This window comes from Pinus tabuliformis, chromosome Q, assembly GCF_031772625.1.
Source record: "Pinus tabuliformis cultivar Carrire ecotype Pingquan chromosome Q, CPIR1, whole genome shotgun sequence".
Classification (NCBI taxonomy): domain Eukaryota; kingdom Viridiplantae; phylum Streptophyta; class Pinopsida; order Pinales; family Pinaceae; genus Pinus; species Pinus tabuliformis.
The window spans coordinates 807,504,325-807,524,931 of NC_142296.1; the positions used below are offsets into that span (position 1 = coordinate 807,504,325).

The window sequence follows — 20,607 nt, forward strand, 5'->3', positions numbered from 1 at the left end:
AAGGGCTCCCAAGAAACAGGCTTCCGAACCCCCTGCAGAAACACATTGGGGGGGAGAAAAACAAAGGATGGGTGGGACAAGCACAAGCATGGCTTGCAAGCACACACGAAAAAACAAGCGTTACCTCGAGACAAGCAACCAACGATGTTCCCGCCAAACACCAAACCCGCCCCCCTAGAGACGCACCACAAAGTCCCACATTGCAATCGACACCCAACCAACCTGAACCAAAAAAGAAAACCCCTGCTATCAATGATACTACCGCAGGTTCACCTACGGTAACCTTGTTACAACTTCTCCTTCCTCTAAATGATAAGGTTCAATGAACTTCTCACCTCGTCGACGGCGGCGAACCGCCATTGTCGACGCAATTCGAACACTTCATCGGATCATTCAATCGGTAGGAGCGACGGGCGGTGTGTACAAAGGGTAGGGACGTAGTCAACACGAGTTGATGACACGTGCTTACTAGGAATTCCTCGTTGAAGACCAATAATTGCAATGGTCTATCCCCATCACGATGCAATTTGAGAATATTTCATGATCCTCTTGAACCAGGAACAAAAACTCGTTGGCTGCATCAGTGTAGCGCGTGTGCGGCCCAGAACATCTAAGGGCATCACAGACCTGTTATTGCCTCAAACGTCCATGGCCTAAATGGCCATAGTCCCTCTAAGAAGTTGGCCGCGAAGGGGAACCTCCATGTAGCTAGTTAGCAGGCTGAGGTCTCGTTCGTTATCGAAATTAACCAGACAAATTGCTCCACCAACTAAGAACGACCATGCACCACCACCCATAGAATCAAGAAAGAGCTCTCAATCTGTCAATCCTTACTATGTGTGGACCTGGTAAGTTTCCCCTTGTTGAGTCAAATTAAGCCGCATGCTCCACTCCTGGTGGTGCCCTTCCATCAATTCCTTTAAGTTTCAGCCTTGCGACCATACTCCCCCCGAAACCCAAACACTCTGATTTCTCAGAAGGTGCTGGCGGAGTCCTTAGAGAAACATCCGCCAATCCCTGGTCAGCATCGTTTATGGTTGAGACTAGGACGGTATCTGATCATCTTCGAGCCCCCAACTTTTGTTCTTGATTAATGAAAACATCCTTGGCAAATGCTTTCGCAGTGGTCCATCTTTCAGAAATCCAAGAATTTTACCTCTGACAATGAAATACGAATGCCCCCGACAGTCCCTATTAATTATTACTCTGGTCCCGAAGGCCAACACAATAGGACCAGACTCCTATCACATTATTCCATGCTAATGTATTCAGAGCATAAGCTTGCTTTGAGCACTCTAATTTTTTCAAAGTAACAGCGCCGGAACCGCGACCCAGCCAATTAAGGCCAGGAGCATGCCACCGACAAAAGGGACGGAAGGGCAGGTGCACATCGAGTAGGCGGACCGACCCTTATGACCCAAGATCCAAATACGAGCTTTTTAACTGCAACAACTTAAATATACGCTATTGGAGCTGGAATTACCGCGGCTGCTGGCACCAGACTTGCCCTCTAATTGATACTCGTTAAGGGATATAGATTGTACTCATTCCAATTACCAGACTCGATGAGCCCAGTATTGTTATTTATTGTCACTACCTCCCCATGTCAGGATTGGGTAATTTGCGCGCCTGCTGCCTTCCTTAGATGTGCTGGCCGTTTCTCAGGCCTGCTCTCCGGAGTCGAGCCCTAACTCCCCGTTACCCGTTACAACCATGGTAGGCATATAACCTACCATCGACAGTTGATAGAGCAGAAATTTGAATGAAGCATCGCCAGCACAAGGGCTGTGCGATCCGTCGAGTTATCATGATTCACCAGAGAAGTGGGCAAGCCCGCGCCAACCTTTTATCTAAAAAATGCATCCCTTCCAAAGTGTCGGGACTTGATGCACGTATTAGCTCTAGAATTACCACGGTTATTCGAGTAGTATGGTACCATCAAAAAAACTATAACTGATTTAATCAGCCATCCACAATTTCATAGTCTGAATTAGTTCATACTTAGACATGCATGGCTTAATCTTTGAGACAAGCATATGACTACTGACAGGATCAACCAGGTAGCACCCTCCCACTTCAAAGGGCATTCCGGGCACTCTCTTACCGAGAGCCAACCTGAACACCATCAAGTCAAAGAGACGTCAAGATATCATGTAAAACTTTTATGCCTTGCACCTCTTGCATCCCAACAAGGAAGCACACGCAACATGCCAAGGACATGGCAAACAAATGGGCAGACTTGCCGAGCCACAATGCACCAAGGCCACTCCCCGCCCCGCACCGATGCCACCTAGGAGTCCACCCGGACAGCAGCAACAGTGGACCTCGATCAGATGATTGCCTGTGGCAGCTTCGACACAAAGGCAAGGGAAGGAAATCATACAAGACAAACCGAGCCTGCAACCTCCCTTAGAAATGCCCCCCCACCCACCCCTCCCCTCCCCGCACAGGGGCCACCTAGGAGTCCACCCGGGCAGCAGCAACGATGGACCTCGATCGCATGATCGCCTGTGGCAGCCTCAATGCAAAGAGGAAACAGAAGGAAACAAAACAAAACCAACCGAGCCCACAACCTCTCTTAGAAATTCCCCCCGACCCTCCACACCACGCACCGAGGCCACCTAGGAGTCCACCCGCGCCAGCTGATGGTGGACCTCGATCACTTGACCGCCTATGGCAACCACGATGCGAAGGCAAAGGAAGGAAGCAAATGAAAATCAAGAGGGTCGCTACACAATACAGGGACACATATCCGAACAGGAGGAGGGATCGGGCAGCTCCGCACCCCATGCACCCTACGTACAGGCAACCTAGGAGATTTCCCACAACTAAACTGACCGGATGATGAATAATTTTCCCCTACGGCCACCTCGACGCAAAGGAGGGAGGTTGAAGCGTTCCACCTCGAAATCCTTCTTCCGAATAGCCCCCACCATCGATGACTATAGTAGCAAGCCTCCTCCCCATTGGACCACGAGCGCATACACAATTGAAACAACAAGTGCCCCCCAACCCTCCCCGCAGAGAGGCCACCTAGGAGTCCACCCGGACAGCAGCAACGACGGACCTCGATCACATGATCACCTGCGGCAGCCTCAATGCAAAGGAAACGGAAGGAAACAAAAAAACAAGACCAACCGAGCCCACAACCTCTCTTAGAAATTCCCCCCAACCCTCCACGCCATGCACCGAGGCCACCTAGGAGTCCACCCGTGCCAGCTGACGGTGGACCTCGATCACTTAACTGCCTGTGGCAACCACGATGCGAAGGCAAAGGAAGGAAGCAAATGCAAATCAAGAGGGTCGATACACAATACAGGGACACATATCCGAACAGGAGGAGGGATCGGGCAGCTCCGCACCCCACGCACCCTACGTACAGGCAACCTAGGAGATTTCCCACAGCTTTACCGACCGGACGATGAATAACTTTCCCCTATGGCCACCTCCACGCAAAGGAGGGAGGTCGAAGCATTCCACCTCGAAATCCTTCTTCCGAATAGCCCCCACCATCGATGACTATACTAGCACGCCTCCTCCCCATTGGACCATGAGCGCATACACAATTGAAACAACGAGTGCCCCCCAACCCTCCCCGCAGAGAGGCCACCTAGGAGTCCACCCGGACAGCAGCAACGATGGACCTCGATCGCATGATCGCCTGCGGAAGCCTTAATGCAAAGTAAACAGAAGGAAACAAAACAACAAGACCAACCGAGCCCACAACCTCTCTTAGAAACTCCTCCCGACCCTCCACGCCACACACCGAGGCCACCTAGGAGTCCACCCGCGCCAGCTGATGGTGGACCTCGATCACTTGACCGCCTGCGACAACCACGATGCGAAGGCAAAGGAAGGAAGCAAATGCAAATCAAGAGGGTCGCTACACAATACAAGGACACATATCCAAACAGGAGGACGGATCGGGCAGCTCCGCACCCCATGCACCCTACGTACAGGCAACCTAGGGGATTTCCCATAGCTTTACCGACCGGACGATGAATAACTTTCCCCTACGGCCACCTCCACGCAAAGGAGGGAGGTCGAAGTGTTCCACCTCAAAATCCTTCTTCCGAATAGCCCCCACCATCGATGACTATAGTAGCAAGCCTCCTCCCCATTGGACCACGAGCACATACACAATTGAAACAACAAGTGCCCCCAACCCTCCCCGTAGAGAGGCCACCTAGGAGTCCACCCGAACAACAGCAACGATGGACCTCGATCGCATGATTGCCTGCGGCAGTTTCAATGCAAAGGAAACAGAAGGAAACAAAACAACAATACCAACCGAGCCCACAACCTCTCTTAGAAATGCACCCCGACTCTCCACGCCACGCACTGAGGCCACCTAGGAGTCCACCCGCGCCAGCTGATGGTGGACCTTGATCACTTGACCACCTGCGGCAACCACGATGTGAAGGCAAAGGAAGGAAGCAAATGCAAATCAAGAGGGTCGCTACACAATACAAGGACACATATCCGAATAGGAGGAGGAATCGGGCAGCTCCGCACTCCATGCACCCTACGTACAGGCAACCTTGGGGATTTCCCATAGCTTTACTGACCGGACGATGAATAATTTTCCCCTACGGCCACCTCCACGCAAAGGAGGGAGGTCGAAGCATTCCACCTCGAAATCATTCTTCCGAATAGCCCCCACCATCGATGACTATAGTAGCAAGCCTCCTCCCCATTGGACCATGAGCACATACAAGATTGAAACAACAACTGGCCCCCAACCCTCCCTACAGAGGGGCCACCTAGGAGTCCACCCGGACAGCAGCAACGATGGACCTCGATCGCATGATCACCTACGACAGCCTCAATGCAAAGGAAACAGAAAGAAACAAAACAACAAGACCAACCGAGCCCACAACCTCTCTTAGAAATGCCCCCCGACCCTCCACGCCATGCACCGAGGCCACCTAGGATTCCACCCGCGCCAGCTGACGGTGGACCTCGATCACTTGACCGCCTGCGGCAACCACAATGCAAAGGCAAAGGAAGGAAGCAAATGCAAATCAAGAGGGTCGCTACACAATACAAGGATACATATTCGAACAGGAGGAGGGATCGGGCAGCTCCGCACCCCACACACCCTACGTACAGGCAACCTAGGAGATTTCCCACAGCTTTACCGACCGAACGATGAATAATTTTCCCCTACGGCCACCTCCACGCAAAGGAGGGAAGTCGAAGCGTTCCACCTTGAAATCCTTTTCCAAATAGCCCCCACCATCGATGACTATAGTAGTAAGCCTCCTCCCCATTGGACCACAAGCGCATACACAATTGAAACAACAAATGCCCATAAATGTTGTGACTTAACATTTCCAACCGCAAAAGCCTGCCATGCACGCAAGATGCAAGGGAAAAGCCAACCCCTCGATCAAACATATGGGCCAACACATCTATCAAAACCTCAAAGCCAACGCAACCACGAACGATGTGCACTTTGAAAGGAATGCCAACCCTTGACTTTACAACAAGGAGAACAGTGCCTCACATCGCCCGATGGAAAAAGCAAGCAAGAGGGAGGGTAGGTGGTTTACAACCAAAACCCTTCCACGTCCCTCTTAAATGTATGCATCTCAACCGACAATGCCAACACGGAAAGAGTACAAGCACAAGACACCGGCACCATAAACAGCCAAACAATGAAGAGGCTAGCCATCACAAGGAGCCACACCACAACAACCCATACAACTCCCAAAACTTGGAGCAGAAGGGGAATTGTTCACATATGCCTCTAAGGACAAGCATGGCCAACATTACCGCTCATGCGCTACCGAGTGGTTATGGAGAGAAGATGAAAATCGGACACCCTACAAACGACCCAAGGCCATTCTTGAGGCAAACCCGAAAAACCAACTCAATTTCCAACCCACCTTTCACACGAAAAGCAAAACCCTCCACACCAAATAGGGAGGAGGTGAACAATATAACGAGGAGCCAATTTCAATGGAGCCATAAGTGGTTGCCCAGCCCAATCAAAATTCTCTATTCACAACAACTGACGGGCACAAAAGCGACATAGGCAACGACGGAGTTTTGGGGCTTCTGTCTGGTACCCGCAACAACGAAGGCTCAAAGGAGCGCCGAGAAAACTTTCCACATTCTTATCATTGGGATGGGAAATAGGGACGGGGATGAGCATGGCCCACATTACCACTCATGTGCTACCGAGCGGGGATGGAGTGAAGACGAAAATCGGCCGCCCTACAAACGACCCAAGGCCATCGTTCAGGCAAACCCAAAAACACAACTCGATCACCAACCCACCTTTCACACGGAAATAAAACCTGTCGCTGGTATCATCTGGAGGGGCACACGGGGACTAGGACGAGCCAGGGAGCCACACCACAACAACCCATACAACTCCAAGAACTTGGAGAGCGGAAGGGGAATTGTTCACATATGCCTACTAGGCCGAGCCTGGCCAACATTACGGCTCATGCGCTACCGAGTGGGGATGGAGAGAAGATGAAAGTCGGCCGCCCTACAAATGACCCAAGGCCATCGTTCAGGCAAACCCGAAAACACAACTCAATTACCAACCCACCTTTCACACGGAAAGAAAACCTGTCGCTGGTATCATCTGGAGGGGCACACGGGGACCAAGACGAGCCACGGAGCCACACCACAACAGCCCAAACAGCTCCAAGAACTTGGAGAGCGGAAGGGGAATTGTTCACATATGCCTCCCAGGCCTAGCGTGGCCAGCATTACCGCTCATGCGCTACCGAGTGGGGATGGAGAGAAGATGAAAATCGGAAACCCTACAAATGACCCAAGGCCATCGTTCAGGCACACGCGAAAACACAACTCGATTACCAACCCACCTTTCACATGGAAAGAAAACCTGTCGCTGCTATCATCTGGAGGGGAACAAGGGGGACCAAGACGAGCCAAGGAGCCACACCACAATAGCCCATACAGCTCCAAGAACTTGGAGAGCAGAAGGGGAATTGTTCACATATGCCTCCCAGGCCGAGCCTGGCCAACATTACTGCTCATGCGCTACCGGGTGGGGATGGAGAGAAGATGAAAATCGGCGGCCCTACAAACGACCCAACGCCATCGATCAAGCAAGCGTGAAAACACAACTCGATCACAAACCCACCTTTCACATGGAAAGAAAACCTGTCACTGGTATCCACTGAAGTGGCACGCGGGGACCAAGACGAGCCAAGGAGCCACACCACAACAGCCCATACAGCTCCAAGAACTTGGAGAGCTGAAGGGGAATTGTTCACATATGCCTCCCAGGCCGAGCCTGGCCAACATTACCGCTCATGCGCTACCGAGTAGGGATGGAGAGAAGATGAAAATCGGCCACCCTACAAACGACCCAAGGCCATCGTTCAGGCAAACCCGAAAACACAACTCGATCACCAACCCACCTTTCACACTGAAATAAAACTTGTTGCTGGTATCATCTGAAGGGGCACGCGGGGACCAAGATGAGCCAGGGAACCACACCACAACAACCCATACAGCTCCAAGAACTTGGAGAGCGGAAGGGGAATTCTTCACATATGCCTCCCAGGCCGAGCCTGGCCAACATTACCGCTCATGCGCTACCGAGTGGGGATGGAGAGAAGATGAAAATAGGCCGCCCTACAAATGACCCAAGGCCATCGTTCAGGCAAACGCGAAAACAAAACTCGATTACCAACCCACCTTTCACATGGAAAGAAAACCTGTCGCTGGTATCATCTGGAGGGGCACGCAGGGACCAAGACGAGCTAGGGAGCCACACAACAACAGCCCATACAACTACAAGAACTTGGAGAGCGAAAGGGGAATTGTTCACATATGCCTCCCAGGCCGAGCCTGGCCAACATTACCACTCATGCGCTACCGAGTGGGGATGGAGAGAAGTTGAAAATCGACCGCCCTACAAACGACCCAAGGCCATCGTTCAGGCAAACGCGAAAACACAACTCAATTACCAACCCACCTTTCACACGGAAAGAAAACCTGTCACTGGTATCATCTGAAGGGGCACGCGGGGACCAAGACGAGCCAGGGAGCCACACAACAACAGCCCATACAGCTCCAAGAACTTGGAGAGCGGAAGGGGAATTATTCACATATGCCTCCCAGGCCGAGCCTGGCAAACATTACCGCTCATGCGCTACCAAGTGGGGATGGAGAGAAGATGAAAATCGGCCGCCCTACAAATGACCCAAGGCCATCGTTCAGGCAAACGCGAAAACACAACTCAATTACCAACCCACCTTTCACATGGAAAGAAAAATTGTCGCTCGAATCATCTAGAATTTGAATGGACCCCCGCATGACTGAAACGAAGCAGCAAGGGAGAGCTGGGCAAAGGAGGAGCAAGAACGTGTACAAAGCCAACCTCGGGTCACAACTTAGCATTTTTGATACAGGCTCATTTGCCCGGGCGCGCCCTTGCCCGAACAACCCGCCGGAATGAGTTCACAAGGGCGCCCTCAAACGACCCGCCCGAACGATTTCGCATGGGTGCCCGAACAACCGAAACGAAGAGGACAAGGGAGAGCCAGGCAAACGAGCTGCACGAATGTGCACAAAGCCAACCTCGGGTCACAACTTAGCATTTTTGATACGGGCTCGTTCGCCCGGGCGTGCCCTCGCCCGAACGACCCGCCCGAACGAGTTCACACGGGCACCCTCAAACGACCCGCCCGAACGATTTCGAATGGGCGCCCGAACGACCAAAACGAAGCGACAAGGGAGAGTCGGGCAAACGAGCTGAACGAACGTGCACAAAGCCAACCTCGGGTCACAACTTAGCATTTTTGATACGGGCTCGTTCGCCCGGGCGCGTCCTCGCCCGAACAACCCGCCCGAACGAGTTCACACGCGCACCCTCAAACGACCCGCCCGAATGACCCAAACGAAGCGACAAGGGAGAGACGGGAAAACGATCTGCACGAAAGTGCACAAAGCCAACCTCAAGTCACAAATTAGCATTTTTGATACGGGCTCGTTCACCCGGGTGCGCCCTCGCCCGAACGACCCGCCCGAACGAGTTCACACGGGCACCCTCAAACGACCCGCCCGAACAACCGAAACGAACTGACAAGGGGGAGCTGGGCAAACGAGCTGCACGAACGTGCACAAAGCCAACCTCGGGTCACAACTTAGCATTTTTGATACGGGCTCGTTCGCCCGGGCGCACCCTCGCTCGAACGACTCGCCGGAACGACCCGCCCGAACGATTTCACACGGGCGCCCTCAAACGACCCAAACGAAGCGACAAGGGAGAGCCGGGCAAACGAGTTGTACGTACTTGCACAAAGCCAACCTCGGGTCACAACTTAGCATTTTTGATATGGGCTCGTTCGCCCGGGCGCGCCCTCACCCGAATGACTCGCCCCAACGACCCGCCCCAATGACCCAAATGAAGCGATAATGGAGAGTCGGGCAAACGAGCTGCACGAAGGTGCACAAAGCCAACCTAGGGTCACAACTTAGCATTTTTGATACGGGCTTGTTCACCCGGACACGCCCTCACCCAAACGACCCGCCCCAACGAGTTCACACGGGCGCCCTCAAACGACCCATCCGAACGATTTCGCATGGGCGCGCGAACAACCAAAACGAAGCGACAAGGGAGAGCCGGGCAAACGAGCTGCACGAACGTGCACAAAGCCAACCTCGGGTCACAACTTAGCATTTTTGATACGGACCTCACCCGAACGAGTTCACACAGGCGCCCTCAAACGACCCCCCGAACGATTTTGCATGGGCACCCGAACGACCGAAACGAACCGACAAGGGAGAGTCGGGCAAACGAGCTGCACGAACGTGCACAAAGACAACCTTGGGTCACAACTTAGCATTTTTGATACGGGCTCGTTCGCCAGGGCACGCCCTCGCCCGAAAGACCCCCCCAAACGAGTTCACACGGGCGCCCTCAAACGACCCGCCTGAACGATTTCGCATGGGCGCCCGAATGACCGAAACGAACCCACAAGGGAGAGCCGGGCAAACGAGCTGCACGAACGTGCACAAAGTAAACCTCGGGTCACAACTTAGCCTTTTTGATATGGCCCTCGCCCGGACGACCCGCCCGAACGAGTTCACACGGGCGCCCTCAAACGACCCCCCTGAACGATTTTGCATGGGCGCCTGAATGACCGAAACGAACCGACAAGGGAGAGCCGGGCAAACGAGCTGCACGAACGCGCACAAAGCCAACCTCGGGTCACAACTTAGGATTTTTGATACAGGCTCGTTCGCCCGGGCGCGCCCTTGCCCGAACGACCCCCCCGAACGAGTTCACAGAGGTGCCCTCAAACGACCCGCCCGAACGATTTTGCATGGGCGCCCGAACGACCGAAATGAACCCACAAGGGAGAGTCGGGCAAACGAGCTACACGAACGTGCACAAAGCCAACCTCGGGTCACAACTTAGCATATTTGATATGGCCCTCGCCCGAAAAACCCGCCCGAACGAGTTCACATGGGCGCCCTCAAACGACCCGCCTGAACGATTTTGCATGGGCACTCGAACGACCCCCCCCTGAACGAGTTCACATGGGCGCCCTCAAACGACCCGCCCGAACGATTTTGCATGGGCGCACGAATGACCGAAAGGAACCGACAAGGGAGACCCGGGCAAACGAGTTGCACGAACGTGCACAAAGCCAACCTCGGGCCACAACTTAGCATTTTTAATACGGCCCTCACCCGAACGACCCACCCGAACGACCCCCCCGAACGAGTTCACAGAGGTGCCCTCAAACGACCCGCCCGAACGATTTTGCATGGGCGCCCGAACGACCGAAATGAACCCACAAGGGAGAGTCGGGCAAACGAGCTACACGAACGTGCACAAAGCCAACCTCGGGTCACAACTTAGCATATTTGATATGGCCCTCGCCCGAACAACCCGCCCGAACGAGTTCACATGGGCGCCCTCAAACGACCCGCCTGAACGATTTTGCATGGGCACTCGAACGACCCCCCCCTGAACGAGTTCACATGGGCGCCCTCAAACGACCCGCCCGAACGATTTTGCATGGGCGCACGAATGACCGAAAGGAACCGACAAGGGAGACCCGGGCAAACGAGTTGCACGAACGTGCACAAAGCCAACCTCGGGCCACAACTTAGCATTTTTAATACGGCCCTCACCCGAACGACCCACCCGAACGACACGCCCGAACGAGTTCACACGGGCGCCCTCAAACGACCCACCCGAACGAGTTCACACGGGCGCCCTCAAACGACCCGCCCGACCGATTTTGCATGTGCGCCCGAACGACCGAAATGAACCGACAAGGTAGAGCCGGGCAAACGAGCTGCACGAACGTGCACAAAGCCAACCTCGGGTCACAACTTAACATTTTTGATACGGCCCTCACCCGAACGACCCGCCCGAACGAGTTCACACGGGCACCCTCAAACAACCCGCCCGAACGAGTTCACATGGGCACCCTGAAACGACCCGCCCGAACGTGTTCACACGGGCGCCCTCAAACGACTCGCCCAAACGACCTGCTCGAACGAGTTCACATGGGCGCCCTCAAATGACCCGCCCGAACGAGTTCACATGGGCGCCCCCAAACGACCTGCCCGAACGCGTTCACACGGGCACCCTCAAACGACCCGCCCGAACGAGTTCACACGGGCACCCTGAAACGACCCGCCTGAACGAGTTCACACGGGCTCCCTCAAACGACCAACCCGAACGACCCGCTCGAACGAGTTCACACGGGCGCCCTCAAATGACCCGCACGAACGAGTTCACACGGGCGCCCTCAAACGACCCGCCTGAACGATTTTGCATGGGCACCCGAACGACCGAGACAAACCGACAAGGGAGAGCCGGGCAAACGAGCTGCACGAACGTGAACAAAGCCAACCTCAGGTCACATCTTAGCATTTTTGATACGGCCCTCCCCCGAATGACCCGCCCGAACGAGTTCACATGGGCGCCCTCAAACGATCCGCCCGAACGACCCACCCGAACGAGTTCACACGGGCACCCTTAAATGAACCGCCCGAACGATTTTGCATGGGCGCCCGAACGACTTAAACGAACTGACAAGGGAGAGCCGGGCAAACGAGCTACACGAACGTGCACAAAGCCAACCTTGGGTCACAACTTAGCATTTTTGATATGGCCCTCGCCCGAAAGACCCGCCTGAACGAGTTCACAAGGGCACCCTCAAACGACCCGCCCGAACGAGTTCACACGGGCACCCTCAAACGAGCCGCCCGAACGATTTTGCATGGGCGCCCGAATGACCGAAATGAACCGACAAGGAAGAGCCGGGCAAACGAGCTGCACGAACGTGCACAAAGCCAACATTGGGTCACAACTTAGCATTTTTTATACGGCCCTCGCCCGAACGACCCGCCCGAACAAGTTCACACGGGTGCCCTCAAACGACCCACCCGAACGAGTTCACATGGGGGCCCTCAAATGACCCGCCCGAACGAGTTCACACGGGGGCCCTCAAACGACCCGCCCGAATGAGTTCACACGGGTGCCCTCAAACGACCCGCCCGAACGACCTACCCGAACGAGTTCACACGAGCGCCCTCAAACGACCCGCCCGAACGATTTTGCATGGGCGACCGAACGACCGAAACGAACCAACAAGGGAGAGTCGGGCAAACGAGCTGCACGAACGTGCACAAAGCCAACCTCTGGTCACAACTTAGCATTTTTGATACGGCCCTCGCCAGAACAACCCGCCCGAACGAGTTCACACGGGCGCCCTCAAACGATCCGCCCGAACGATCCACCCGAACGAGTTCACACGGGCAGCCTCAAACAACCCGCCCGAACGATTTTGCATCGACGCCCGAACGACCGAAACGAACCGACAAGTAAGAGCCAGGCAAACGAACTGCACGAACGTGCACAAAGCCAACCTCAGGTCACAACATAGCATTTTTGATACGGCCCTCGCCCGAACGACCCGCCCGAACGAGTTCACACGGGTGCCCTCAAACGACCCGCCCGAACGACCCACCCGAACGAGTTCACACGGGCGCTGTCAAATGACCCGCTCGAACGACCTGCCTGAACGAGTTCACACGGGCGCCCTCAAACGACCCGCCCGAACGATTTTTCATGGGCGCCCGAATGACAGAAACAAACGGACAAGGGAGAGGCGGGAAAACGAGCTGCACGAACGTGCACAAAGCCAACCTCAGGTCACAACTTAGTATTTTTGATACGGCCCTCGCCCGAACGACCCGCCCGAACGAGTTTACACGGGCGCCCTCAAACGACCCGCCTGAACGACCCGCGCGAACGAGTTCACACGGGCGCCCTCAAACGACCCACCCGAACGAGTTCACACGGGCGCCCTCAAATGACCCTCCCGAATGACTGAAACGAACCAACAAGGGAGAGCCGGGCAAACGAGCTACACGAATGTGCACAAAGCCAACCTCGGGTCACAACTTAGCATTTTTTATACTGCCCTCGCCTGAACGACCCGCCCGAACGAGTTCACACGGACGCCCTCAAATGACCTGCCCGAACGACCCGCCCGAATGAGTTCACACAGGCACCCTCAAACGACCCACCCGAATGATTTTGGATGGGTGCCCGAACGACCGAAACGAACCGACAAGGGAGAGTTGGGCAAACGAGCTGCACAAACGTGCACAAAGCCAACCTCGGGTCACAACTTAGCATTTTTGATACGTCCCTCGCCCGAAGGACCCGCCCGAACGAGTTCACACGGGCGCCCTCAAATGACCCGCCCAAACGACCCGCCCGAACGAGTTCACACGGGCGCCCTCAAACGACCCGCCCGAACGATTTTGCATGGGCGCCTGAACATCCGAAACGAACCGACAAGGGAGAGCCGGGCAAACGATCTGCACGAACGTGCACAAAGCCAACCTCGGGTCACAACTTAGCATTTTTGATACAGCCCTCGCTCGAACGAGTTCACATGGGTGCCCTCAAACGAACCACCCAAACGAGTCCACACGGGTGCCCTCAAACGACCCCCCCGAACGATTTTGCATGGGCGCCCGAACGACCGAAATGAACCGACAAGGGAGACCCGGGCAAACGAGCTGCACGAACGTGCACAAAGCCAACCTCGGGTCACAACTTAGCATTTTTGATACGGCCCTCGCCCGAACGAGTTCACACGGGCGCCCTCAAACGACCCACCTGAACGACCCGCCCGAACGTGTTCACACGGGCGCCCTCAAACGACCCGCCCGAACGATTTTTCATGGGCTCCCAAACGACCGAAACGAACCGACAAGGGAGAGCCGGGTAAACGAGCTGCACGAACATGCACAAAGCCAACCTCGGGTCACAACTTAGCATTTTTGATACGGGCTCGTTCGCCCGGGCGCGCCCTCGCCCGGAGAACCCGCCCGAATGAGTTTACACGGGCGCCCTCAAATGACCCGCCCGAACGATTTTGCATGGGCGCCCGAACGACCGAAACGAACCGACAAGGGAGAGCCGGGCAAACGAGCTACACGAACGTGCACAAAGCCAACCTCGCGTCACAACTAAGCATTTTTGATACGGCCCTCACCCGAAGGACCGGCCCGAACAAGTTCACACGGGCGCCCTCAAACGACCCGCCCGAACGAGTTCACACGGGCGCCCTCAAACTACCCGCCCAAACGGTTTTTCATGGGTGCCCGAATGACCGAAACGAACCGACAAGGGAGGGCTGGGCAAACGAGCTACACGAACATGCACAAATCCAACCTCGGGTCACAACTTAGCATTTTTGATATGGCCCTCGCCCGAACAACCCGCCTGAACAAGTTCACACGGGCGCCCTCGAACGACAGGAGTTCACACGGGCGCCCTCAAACGACCTGCCCGAACGAGTTCACACGGGCGCCCTCAAACGACCCGCCCGAACGATTTTGCATGGGCACTCGAACGACCGAAACGAACCGACAAGGGAGAGTCGGGCAAACGACCCGCCCGAACGAGTGTTTACATGGCAAATGACCCGCTCGAACGAGTTTACATGGGCTCTGACACATGACCAAAACGAAGTCACAAGGGAGATTCGGGCAAACGGGCGACACGATCGTGCACAAGGCCCACCCCCCTTCACAACTTAGCATTTTTTATACGGCCTCGTGTGCCCTGGGTGCCGTCACATGACACGACATGACACGACCTGACCCGTTTGCATGGGCACCCACACACGACATGTCCCGACCCGCCCGAATGAAATTTGGGGTTTCCAATGGCGCACGACCCGAAAGAAATTTTGGGGTTTCTGTGGGTGCATGACTCGAACGATGGCATGAGGGAGCATCAGGCAAATGGGCCAGACGAACTTGCAGAAGACACACGGGCGGTCACGACTTAGCATTTTTGGCATGCCCATGTGTGCCCGGGCACCCACACGACACGACACGGCCCAACCGGCCTTGTGCGAGCCGACCCAACCCACCCGAACGCGTTTGCATGGGCACCCACACATGACACAACACGACCCGACCTGAACAAAATTTGGGGTTTCCTTATATGCATAACCCGAACGAAATTTGGGGTTTCCATGGGTGCGCGACCCGAACGAAGGCACAAGGCAGCGTTGGGCAAACGGGCCGCACGAACGTGTAGAAGGCACACGGGGGGTCATGACTTAGCATTTTTTGCACTGCCACGTGTGCCCGAGCACCCATGCACGGCACAACCCGACCTGCCCGAACGAAGGCACGACGGAGTGTCGGGCAAACGGGTTGCGCGAACGTGTAGGAGGCACACGGGTGGTCACGCCCTAACATTTTTTGCATGGCCACATGTTCCCGAGAACCCACGCGCAGCACGGCACGACCCGACCCCACTCGACTCGCTCGAACGCGTTTGCACGGGCACCCACACATGACACGACCCGACCCGCCCGAACGGAATTTGGGGTTTCCATGTGTGCACGCCCCGAACGAAATTTGGGGTTTCCATGGGTGCACGACCCGAATGAAGGCCCGAGGGAGCGTCAGGCAAATGGGCCGCATGAATGTGCAGAAGGCACATGGGCAGTGACGACTTAGAATTTTTGGGGGCCACGTGTGCCGGGGCACCCACACACGGCACGACACGACCCGACCCACCCTCGGCGAGCCGACCCGAATCACCCGAACGAAATTTGGGGTTTCCATGGGTGTACGACCCGAACAAAGAAGGCACATGGGCGGTCATGACTTGGCATTTTCGGAACGCCCACGTGTGCCCGCGCACCCCCACACACGACATGGCATGGGATGACCCAGCTCCCCCGAAGAAAATTTGGGGTTTGAACGGTTGCACGACCCGAACGAAGGCACGAGGGTAGGAATATCTTTGACTCTAATACATAAATATACCTGGGGTAACATGCCCTTAATATCTTCAACATTTTCTCTTGACTCTTTATAACACTTTAACATGTGCTAGGCCTATTTCAATGACCAAGAAACTCAATGACAAATATAATATCTATATATATATATTTATTTATTTATTTTCTTGAATAAATACAAATATCAAAAGTACATTTATGAAGACCGAACCCAGTTACACTTTCTTCAACACCCCCTCTCAACTAGGCTGGTATTCGCAAATCATTACAAGGTGTTTGGCTATTTTTCAATCTTGAATAATTCACATAAGAGAAACTGGATTGGAAACCCATCTGTTATAGCATCATATTAGCCAACATTGTTCATAGCAAGGCCTTGACTAACAGCTTTATCTCTCATAATACCAGAGCACAATGTTGGCAAGGCCAATGGCTTATAAACACCTTGGTCATTGTCTCTAAAGGTACATACCCACCCAGGTGTTCCCTGTGTATGACCTTCCAGGACAATTCTCGTCTTGGGTTCCCATCCCTCAAATAATATCGCTCCTCTTGCCTACTCTTGTCTTGGGTGCCCTACACATCCTCAAAGAGCATCAGATGCCAAATGATTGCCCATTCCTCTCGTTATTTCTTGCCAAGTGAAGACAAGAATGTTGTGTCTATCTCTTCCCCTTGATTGGGGAAGACATGCCCATGTTTCCTCTGACAAGGAACTTGCCCAAGCTCCTTTGTATTTGGGAACTTGTTAGAACTCCCTCTTAGCTAGGGACTTGTCCATTCATCAACAACGTCTTCTTCGTGGGTCCTTCAGTCGCTTGATCTCCTTCTTTCCTTCGATGTCATGAAGTCTTTGTCTGAACTTCTTCTTGGCAGGGTACCAGCCATCGATCACTTTTCCCCCTGGTTTGTCATGTCATTGCTCCCTTCGTGGAAAGTGGCCTTCTTGATATATATCAGGGCCTTTTTTTCATCTAGCTACTCCTTTGTCACCTTGTCTATCCTTCATAACACTTATCACATGGATGCTTAGTTGTACTCGCTTGTTCCCGTACTTTGATTTAGTGGTCCTTCATGACTTCATCGTGATATTGCTCTTCATCATGACATATTTGTAGAGTTGAATCGATTATCTGCACCTTACTATCTCCAAGGCCTTCGTAGGTGTCAAGGGTCCTTTATCTTTTTCTTTCTTTGTCAAAGTTGTCGTGCCTTCTTTCGAGAGATGTTGAGGAATCTTGTCAAATAGTTATTCTTTGTGACCGCGATGTTCTTCATTTGCTTCTTATTGGATTGATTGGTCAACCCCCTTATACTCTTTATGAGAGCACTTCTTCATGTTGACCTTTACTCCATTGTAGCACATGCCTCCGAGCATGTCGTTGGCGAAAGAGATCCTTTTATTCTTGATCGTGATTCTAGAACATTTCCCATGACCCAATCAGTATATATGGCGACATGACTTAAAATTTGATGCATACATACCTCACCTTGATTATGATTTTATCATCGCGACTTTATTTGATAGTTCTCCTCGATTGGTGTAGCCTTTCTTGCTTCATCTTCTCTCGCCTGTATATCATCCTCTCTTGAATCCCATAAATGGGACCCCCAATGAGACCTCTACCCCATTTGAAAGAAGACTTTAAGCAAAGAGGTTGACTTAGTCCTAGGAGGATCTTCCTTCTTTTGCTTCTTGTCGTCTTCTTTCACTTCTTGAGTTACATGAGCTTCTTCCCTTTTTCTCTTGTTGTTTTTGTCCTTCTTAAGTTTAGGAAAATCCCTTTTGTAGCATCCATACTCTTGGCATCCAAACCGTTCGACTTTGGACATGTAGTGGCCCCAACCAATTTGTTACTTTCCTTGCAAAAAGACACTGAGGTATACTCAGAAGGGGACATATACTTACTTGATAGAGTTTGAGATGTAGTGAACTTGCTTTCTTCTTGAAGACTTGATGGCTTGCCTTCCTTAGATCTTGATGTTGTTCAAGTTGCTTTCTTCAAATGGACTTGCTTGATGACTTGACTCGTAGTGCCTTTCATTCTTCAAGATGGTGTAGCTTGATGTAGGTCCCTCTTTGATTTGTTCTTCTTGTAGGTGCCTTTATACAAGGCGTTTCTTCTTGCTTTGTAGTCTTCCATGAGGAATGATAGATGGTAGACCTTCTTGTCCTTGATGTGATTGAGACTTCTTGCCTTGACACTTCAACCTTGTGGATGTTCTTGAGATTCCCTTTCCTTGATGTGTCACCTTAGCTCCGATACCCCGTTGAAGAATCTGGGGCAATGGGGTATAGCGGGATTCTTCTAGACTTGATAACAATTTGTGAAGCTCTTTTGCAATTTATCGTGTTATCTTAATCTTCTTCTCTTCTTATTAATGCATGTGTGTTTACTTTCATCAAACTGGTGCCAAAAACATAAGAACAAGAACACAAGATGTTGGCTCTCTGCCAGGGAAAAACCTCTCTCTCTCTCTCTCTCAGAGAGGAAAACCCTTTCGTAAATTTCCCTCATTGAAGCTTCTTATTGGTCATTGCAAAGCCCTAGACCCTTGACAATAATATCCCCCAAGCACAAGTCAAGTCCTTCCTCCTCTCTGCACTTTTTTTCTTCGGCGCTTCGTTCCCCGGCACTCTGTCCTTCTTTCAACTTTTGATAGTCCATGGTGGACTAGCTCTAGAAGAGACTCCAACCTTTGATCCTTAGCGAGGTCCTTTACCAATGAAGAAACCTTCATTCTCTTTACCAACCAAGCCTTTTTCTTGATGTGAGGTTGCAGGCTCGATGTACACCAAGTTTACTGCACCTGGGGCAATTTCCATCGTGACGAGACATGGAAACCCCAAATTTCCCGCACTTGGGATGCTTTTGACAAGGCGGGACATGGAATCCCCGGTGTTACACAATAATTTGTCACCATTGGTCACCGTCCCTATTACCCTTGTTTCCATACGTTGGAGGACGCATTTCGGGACCTGTGAGCAGTGACATAACCTAAAAACACTTGCATTATGTTCCCCTGAGTATGTAATTCATGTTCCCTGAAGACACCTTCTGCAAATTATCCCTGAAAAGTGCCCTTTTTCCATTAGTGCAGGTCCACCATGTCCTACCCGTGCCAATCACTGAGATCCTCAAAAGAGGGTGCGACCATTGGCGCTCTGTCTTAGAACAACACCCGCGCCAACCAAGTTTGGTAATGATTTTTGACAAACGCGCGCCCATATGTTTTTTCCCTTCAGATCACGAAGTCTTTTGAGGATAAAGTTTATCTGATAGAGGTCGAGAGTCATCATCTATCCTTGACATCTATCCACAATGGCTTTTCAGAGATAATGCCAATCCACAATGTGTGTCCTGATGCATTGTATCTTCCTCCCTTCTCCATCTATAAAAGTCTGTCCTCATGCATTTGACAAGCTAGTTTTTGAGTAATGCTAGTTGTGATTATGCTTGTCTTGAGTGATAGCAAGAGTCTTGAAGCATAGGGAGGTTATGCTGCCGAAAGTTTGAGAGAGAGAAGGTCTATTGCAAGACATATATAGCTGCTCGCCCAACCAGAGGAGAGGTTCAACATCAGAACCTTGGTTTTATCTTTCTATGTTCATTATTCATTAATAAACGACTACTATTATGGTTCCGATCTTACTGTTCATGATGATGATGTTTGGTCTATTTCCTTTCTGACTGAAATATAGTTGTATTTTAGTGGATTTTATGCTTGTTCTCATTTCGTTCTTTGCATGTGCAGGTATCCATACGCGGGGATCGCAAGGATTGTGACCTGCCGGAGCAAGGGAACGGGAGTATCAACTCTTCTTCGACATTAGCGTTGGACTCCAGGTTGGTTCTCGTAATCCACTTTCAGTATGCAACTAGGAACTTGCATAGTAACGTGATTTGATTGTTGCTAGACCCATTTTGGGCTAGTGGGGTCGCCTCTGTCCACAGAGGGTATTTACCTCTCCAACAATTTGGCGACTCCGCTGGGGAGGAGCTATTTGTTGTTTGATTCATAAACCTTGGACGGAGTCTGAAGCACGGCCAGGCAGCCTTTGAAATGCTATTGCTTTGCATTAGCGGAGTAGATCAACGCCACTTCAGTCGATCTCCGGTTTGGTTTATGAACCGAACGTCTTGGAGTTTGTCTTGCATGTTAGTTTTCTCTTGCCTGCTTGCATAAATGAGCTTTCTAGGTCAGCTTTGAAGTTGTTTTCTGCTGTTCGATCTGTCTCAGTACTGTTGACCAGACCCTGGGTTCCTTTATTTATTTTTTGGGCCGGCAAACTGTTTTGGCGCTTTTT

At 52.5% G+C, this 20,607-nt stretch overlaps 1 non-coding gene across 1 annotated transcript; it reads right to left on the reverse strand.

Annotated features, from left to right (window-relative positions):
* Nucleotides 1-250: 250 nt before the first annotated feature.
* LOC149222074 (18S ribosomal RNA) lies at nucleotides 251-2,063 on the reverse strand. Its single transcript, XR_016249896.1, has one exon. It is a non-coding gene; the product is annotated as an 18S ribosomal RNA (ribosomal RNA).
* Between the last annotated feature and the right edge of the window lie 18,544 nt (nucleotides 2,064-20,607).